Source organism: Mizuhopecten yessoensis, unplaced genomic scaffold (assembly GCF_002113885.1).
Source record: "Mizuhopecten yessoensis strain PY_sf001 unplaced genomic scaffold, ASM211388v2 scaffold11069, whole genome shotgun sequence".
NCBI classification, from domain to species: Eukaryota; Metazoa; Mollusca; class Bivalvia; order Pectinida; family Pectinidae; genus Mizuhopecten; species Mizuhopecten yessoensis.
In genome coordinates this window covers 969,658-977,635 of record NW_018408864.1, presented here as the reverse complement: position 1 = coordinate 977,635, position 7,978 = coordinate 969,658, and positions in this window count along the sequence as shown.

Genomic DNA, 7,978 nt, shown 5'->3' with positions numbered 1-7,978 from the left:
AGGGAGAATATAGGGGGTAGGGCAGATGTAATGTCATACACAGCTAATTGTCTAAGTAAACACACAACAAAAATACATAAAATCAATAAACAATATGTTTGTGAAGGTATATATTGTGACAGGAATAAACAAAATTCAAATTCACTAAAAAATAGAATTTAAGTTGGATGTAGCCAAAAAACCTATATGTGACACATGCAATGTACACATAAAGAAACTCACATGTGCAACTTTTGTAATAGCTTGTTATGTGGTGCTGAGGGGCTACTTGCTGTTCATAGTCTTGTTGTGCATGGTATACCATTTAGAAAGAGACAACCAATCTATGAAAAAAATCAAAAAACATAAGTCTCAACAAAAAAAACATTTTCAAAGCTGGGGTGGGGGAGGTTGAATATGAAACTATGACAGCACAACTGCATGCAGAATTCAGCCAACAACTCTCATACACTTGAAATGAGCATATTTCTTATACCGAACAATAAAACGGTGCTAAATGCAAAATGGTGCTTTGAAATGTGTGTATAATGTGCTAATTGTTTTTGTAAGTAACTTGTGCTAAAATCAGCGGTGTACTTTTACGCATTGGGGTATGCTGAAGCATGTTATTTAAGTTTCAATTTAAAACCTTTTAGAGATATTGGGTTTATAAACTTGAATTTATTAGTCATTGCAGTCTTTTTAACACAGAAATACATATAATTTGAATGAGGGAAGTGTCCTACTAATGACTGAGCAGAGGTGGTTGGAAGGGAAGGGGGATAATTGTGCAGGACAGCACACTCTATTTCTGTTCTATGAAGATGCAGGCGCTAAACAATGTTTCACAGATTAGTATAGTACTATTTAAACACATGCAGATCAATTATCTCAGTAAATTGAGCACAATCGTAATTAAAAACCTGCGTATTAGGGTCAGTCCAACTATTTAAGGTTTAGCACAGGGCCATATTTAGTCAAGATTTAACCTAATTTTGAAGTTTTATCAAGTCATATATATATTTACATACTGAACAAAATGTGCTAAGACCCAATAACAGCGTCTGTCTTAAAAAAATATGCCTGGAAAGACAGAAAATGTGTGAAAGTTCAGTTTCATTGAGCACGTGACTAATTCCGTTAAAGGACTCGCACAACTAAATTATTTACTATATGTTATTATTTCTAAGCATTTAAGCTAATATCGTTAACATTAACACTAGTGACAACTGTCTAGATTCACATATACATGCCTGACAAAGCCTTCAAACGGCATTTTTGGTGAATTTAGTGGCATATAAGAGCGGTACATCTTCGGCAGGCCAAGTATCTGGGTGTAACACTATCATCTGACCTTAAATGGGATTCACATATAAATACTATCTGCCCAAAAGCAAATTCTACGCTAGGCTTTTTAAGACGAAATCTTAAAATTGGCTCAACATCAGCCAAGTACAGGCATACAAATCATTAGTTCGACCATCACGTGAGTATGCCTGTACAGTATGGGACCCTCACACCCAGCCAAATATTGACAAGTTGGAAATGGTCCAGCGAAGGGCAGCGCGCTACGTGCTCAATAAGCACAGGTACAACCATCGTTCCTCCAGTGTGTCAGAAATGTTGGACCACCTAAAGCTGCGCCCTCTAGCAGATATAAGTAGAGATGCTCGTCTGACCATGCTTCATAACATTGTAAACCAGAAAGTAGCTATCGTAAAATCAGAAAGATTAATCCCTACAGTTAGAAACTCCCGAACAAACCACCAGTTTTCGTATCAAATTCCCCACTCAAAAACCCTCGAACTATACCCGAGTGGAATAAACTCCCACCTGACATTATTTCGAGCCCCACAACGGAATTATTCAAATCAGCCCTCTACCGTCATTTTTCAAACGCAAATTAGACCATCTCGTTTATTTTAAAAACAATCTCTTTCCATGTTTCACTCCTCGTCTGACCTTTTATCTTCAAATTGTTAAAGTTGGTCAGTACCATTTAGAAGTAGAAGTAGAAGATACATGCGTCTGTTTTTGACAATCGGAAGTGTACAAGCCAAACTGGTGAAGTGGGACGAGAACATCCCCTGGTATTTGACCTCATATCAATCTGCCATCACATTTTAAAATCTACTAAAACTATACATTTTTCTAAAGTTCAATATCTGTAGATTCCATTAAATGTACGATATGTCAGCAATTACCTATTTAAATTACTCAGAAGCACCGTATTTAATCGGAGCAAATTTAAGGTAGGGATTGCAATCGTATGAAACACTTGCTGATTCGCTGATTTAGTTATGCGAGTCCTTAACATAAGGGTTATTAAGTAACCTTTCTAGTTAAATGAAATACAAATATAATGCTTTTAGAGTTTTAAGGATTTTAGTCGAAAAACGGTATGCCCATTTCTGGATATCAATACTTATTTAATATAGTTAGATACATTTTATCCGGATTTCTATATATTTCATAATAAATGTATATATTGGATGTGGTTATCTTAATTGATGAGTCCATAATTCCAATTTCTGTATTAATTGAGATGGAGCGTAAAGTCCTTTAAAAGGGCCTGTTTCCAGTAATGTTAATTCTCCATAGGAGCCTGCCCCCGTATAATTTCTTATCTAGCTCAACTACTGTTTTTTTCTTTTCCGAAGAATAATTTTACACCTTTCCGACACCCAGATTTCATAATTTCAGTGAAAATGTATTTTTATAAAGTTGTCAATTTCAGCATCAAAGACATAAGTTCGTAAATAAAAGAAGGTTATCTCGAAATTGTAATTCGCAACATAGTATAAATTTCTTTTGATAAATATTTCCAAAACATCGTGTTTATTCATAAAACATAANGAACACGTTTTGTTTGTTGTTCTGTCTATTTGTCAGCCAATGTCTTCAACCACGGGGACTTGTGAAGTAGCCATCTTGGATTTTTTTTATGAAAAAGTGTTTCTCTCACTTTTTTTCATATCTGTGTACATATTCTCAACATACCGAGCAAATACTCTCGTTTTTTTGTTAATTATCTAAAGAAAGTCGAAAATCGGCAATTCAACCATAGGCTAATTCAACCCAACATTTGAAAATGTTCCACCACTTACATTTTGATGATTTTTCCTCTCATCAATAGCATATTACGTACTGTTTAATAGGATAAAAATTGGTTTGCATCCAACGCCCATAAAAGGGTGTATTCTCTAAAAAACACAGTTTTTGTGTCTAAAATGTTATCATCGAAAATGGCATTTTTGAGATTGTTTCTTCCATAAAACAGCCAAATGGCGCGATGGAAACATGATTTTTTGTCACAATCATGCCATGAATGTATTCTTTACGGTGACCATCATTTGATTAGATTTTCATTAATATTTTACATAACATGCACATTTTATCAACACTTAGACAGCTTCTGAAAGGTACAACTTTGAGGAGCCATAAAAAACAAACCAAGTGACCTAAATCTTTATACTTTATAGATTTGTGACCACAACGGCATGGACAATGAATCAGAGAAGGGGCCGTTTTGGAAACCGGCCCTTTATAAATGTAGCTTGCGAGTACATGTAATTGGACTGTTGCCTGTACTTTCTAGACAAGTACGTTCACTATTTGGTTTTGACTGTAAGGACGTGTGTCTTTAATATACCGACAGCTACACAAGATAACATAGACGTTCGCGTCACGGTATGTTCGCTACTTTAGTCTACCGCACTCATTACCAACCTAGCGGCACTAAGCAACGCGTCCGGAATATCGGTCCGATGATAATTCGAAAATTAAATTTGACACTGCCTACAATATAAATAGATTAGGGTGAATATGAAATACGGAGTAGACCATTAATCTAGTCAAATACTAGTTAACTAGACGTCTGTGAGCTGGGTGTTTTGGTTTCCAATTTAATTTGGGGCAAACTAAATACGATAGACTCGGTATTAAAACACATCCGGTAATGTCGGGCTCCAGTAGTCGACCCAACCCACGGCCGACACAGGAAATGGCGTCATTTTTATTGATTGTGGATAGAGTCAGCACCTTGGAAGAATGCCCTTATGGAGTGAGCATTGTGTTGTTCACACCCCTCCCAACCGAACTTCGTCTGGGGGACCTTCAATTATACCGCAATCAATGAAGCTGCCAAGGAGGCGTTCGTGCCTCATATTTGCTGATATTACCTTTACTTGTATTTTTAATTCCTCGACCGTTTACGGATATGTTTTTCCTCCTACTGATGACAGTACAATTTTATATTTCTCAGATAGTGCATACAAGTACAACTTCCGTCATGCATAAGCTTACATTTCTAAATAAATATCTAAATCGAGTTGTAAATGAACTTTTTTTATACACCAATGACTGCTTACTGGTTAATTTTCAGGTTTAAGTTTGTATCGAGGGCCACTCAAGGGTCTTGTGTAACTACCATCACGCGCTGTAACACATCAGGCGCGAGATTAAGATTTGTCCGCTTGCCAATTTGTGCCATTTCATTGTTTTGCTTAGATCTCTTCCGTTCTCCTATTATCTACACCCTTGAAATATGTCACGAAAAAAATCGAAGGTGATGTCTCTTCAAACTTGTGGTTGATGCAAATTGACTAGTTTGTTTCTTACCCTCACCTTTGGATAATATTTTACAGCATACAGTTAAAAATAGAAATACAACAGAAATTTAATGACAACATTATAATTTCGTAAAATTTGACTGAAAACGCAACATATTTGTAAATGCATTCAAAATTATCCTTCTATGATAACAGATAATGTACTCACTTTCCACACATATTGCAATTTAAAAAAAGAGTAATTGTAATATTAAGCTTAAGAAGGATGGTAAGATGAAACCAGAACGTATATCATATATTTTTGTATTAGGCATTGGCGTTGGTTCAACAGCTAGTTCGCGGAATGGTCAGAATATAGTATCAAAAAGGTGTAATGGTCGACCATAAAAGTTTCCTTGTCTCATAAGGTGTGAGCCGTCCACCTTAACTAATACTTAATAGTTTTGTCTAGACGTTTTGATAACGTCATGACCATAAGTTCGGAACTCATCCACGTATATCAATTTAGCCGGAACTTCTCTGACAATATCTTAAGAAACATACTATAGAAACGCAATTGACCACAGTCGGACCGTTCTGTTGCCCTAAATACATTTACTCCAGTTCATCCCCAGTAGTTTGTTTGTTTGTTTGTTTGATTTTGTTTAACGTCCTATTAACAGCTAAGGTCATTTAAGGACGGCCTCCCCCGGGTGCAAGATGCATGCGTGTAGTGTATGTGTGTGTATATTGGGAGGCTGCGATATGTTCGTGTTTTTCTCCTTGTGATAGCGCGAAACTGATGCCGACTTTATGGTGCTACCTCACTGAAACATTCTGCCGAAGACACCCAGCAGGACGCCCCACCCGGTCACATTATACTGACAACGGGCGAACCAGTCGTCCCACTCCTAATTTGCTGAGCGTTAAGCAGGAGTAGAAACTACCATTTTTAAAGACTTTGGTATGTCTCGGCCAGGGGACAGAACCCAAAGCCTTCCTCACAGGGGCGAACGCTCAACAAATGGCCAAAAGTGAGGCATTGTCAAGGGAGACATTAGGAAGAAGAAAGTTATTTAGAAAGGAGAGAAGAGATAAGGTCCCAAATTTAGTCGCCTCTTACGATCATGCAATTGGGGGCAGCAGGTACAATTCTTACGCTCATCCTCAGTAGATAGTGGTAAAGCGGGGCACTGGGTCGTTAGGTAGGAATAGTCCTCATGTGCCATTTTGATCTGATAAATTGTTACTTGTTTATTTTCCGTCACCCTATTTTCGACGTGTGAATTTCTCAGTAGTCGTTGTCATCCTGCTGATTTTGTAATAAACGTATACTCTGTAGATATTATACACGTTGACAACTTCCTGGACCAGCACATACAGAGTCAAGACAGTGACATTTCAACTGGATGGCACTTTAACATTTAATAGCGGTTATATTACTAGTGGGCGCAGTGGCCACATTACCTTAGCTGTTGCAAGGTCATAAAATCCTAATATAACCATCGGTTCTCCTTAAACAGGGATATACATATCTCTGTTTTCTGGAACTGCTGATCATATAACTTATCGACATTACCCAAGCTCTGTGACGCTGACCGATCAAAGATCAAAAAACACCTTGTACACTCGTTGTTAGTCAAACAATCGAACTAAAATCATATTAGATCTTCACATCGCTTCCGTTTATTGACATGTGGCGTGGAACATCTAACACCATTCCCTCAACGGCCACGTTAGGCAACCTTTGCATTTTTCTGTAAGTGGCAATTTAATGATATCGGAACAAACTTGTCTTACAAAAAAATGTAGTTAAAATCCGATAGGAGCCAAATGTTTATTACAAAATGGCCGTACCCATGACCTCCTTGTCTCAAATATTTTACAAAGGGATACTCATGTTATTTGTGGGTTTCTAGACAAGAGAGACTGGCTGTTCTATAACTTGCGCCCAACCCTTCAAAATGTTGAACAATCTGAACTGATGCCAGGCTGCACTATATGCAATAGTAATGTGACGTTTTTTTCGCTTGTTATCAATACGATAATGTGTTGAGGTCGATGTCTAACGTGGCCCTTCACGGAATGCTGGCAGATCTGCGATATACCAATCAACGGGATCGATTCGATGGTAATGATATTTTCAGGTAAATAGAGAGAGCAATAGCGGATGGCGTTTGACTGGTATCTAATGGTATGTTTATGTTGTTTGTTTCTGACCTAAAATTCTAATGATGAAACGCTTTCATTTTGTGCGTTTTCTATGTTTTCCCCCATCGACAAGACCCTTGTCTGAAATGCAAATGCTTTGTTGTATGACCAGTGTCAAGACAGTTATGTGCCTCGTGATTGCTCACTCTTCCCAGTCGTATAGCAGGAACAATTGGAATTTACTACCGGATCAATTTTCGTTTATTTCATCTTAAGCATTGTCTGCAATATATTGTTTTGTCGAAAATTATTTTTCAGAACAAAGATGTTGTCAAACCAGGAAGGACGTTTTCAGTACACCGGAACAGCTGTTGGCAGCGGTACAGGCATACTTAATCGCTACGCCATTATGAACTGTCATAAATCATCAAATCATACGACGGCCTTTCAATAGGGCACGTGTGGTCAATACCAACTACTTGACATGTATAAATGATTCCTCTATTTATTTTCAATGCCAAAAAAAGTTATCTAGACTGAACGGCAAATATCTTTGACGATTTCTGAACATTCATAGTCGTTGTTCAGTATATCTGCTGCATTCAAGTATAGGGTTGAATGGCATCCAGCTTATTAACGACAACGCTTCATCCCGAAAAAAAGCAATATTTACAGGGTTTTTTTAAGGTAGAGAAGGTAGTACATACAATATAATTTATATGACCAGCTCTATGTCCATGCGACTTCTTCATGTAAGCTCTGGGAAACAGTATGCCTCTAGGAGTGCTATTGTAGTGCAATCTCCAGTATTCAAGGGAATACTACCGCCCAGCGCTTACGTCACGGATAGCACGATTGCATAAGTGCTTTTCTAGTAAGGGGGGATACTTCGACTGATTTAAACAGAAATATCAAACTATATACATCGAAGTGATTCCTTCCACGTGTGACATAATTTATTGAATGTTCCTCCTATATGTCAGTCACGTGACACATTTCACTAAATATGCATAAGGATACAAGACTGTCTATTAACAAGAGGCCCATGGGCCTTAACGGTCACCTGATATATTTATACAGAGAGTTGATTTCGTTTATAACATGAACAGAAATATTATTCAAAGTGACAAAAAACAATAAAACCACCTTATTCAATATCTAGCATACATATTTCAGACTAAAAAGGATTTGAAACTAGCACCTCTGATTCTAAACAAGGAAAATTAAGAAATTTTAGCACACTGACTCCCTTGAGCCCCACCCTACAGCCCTTGGGGGTAGGGCTGGCTCAAAATTTT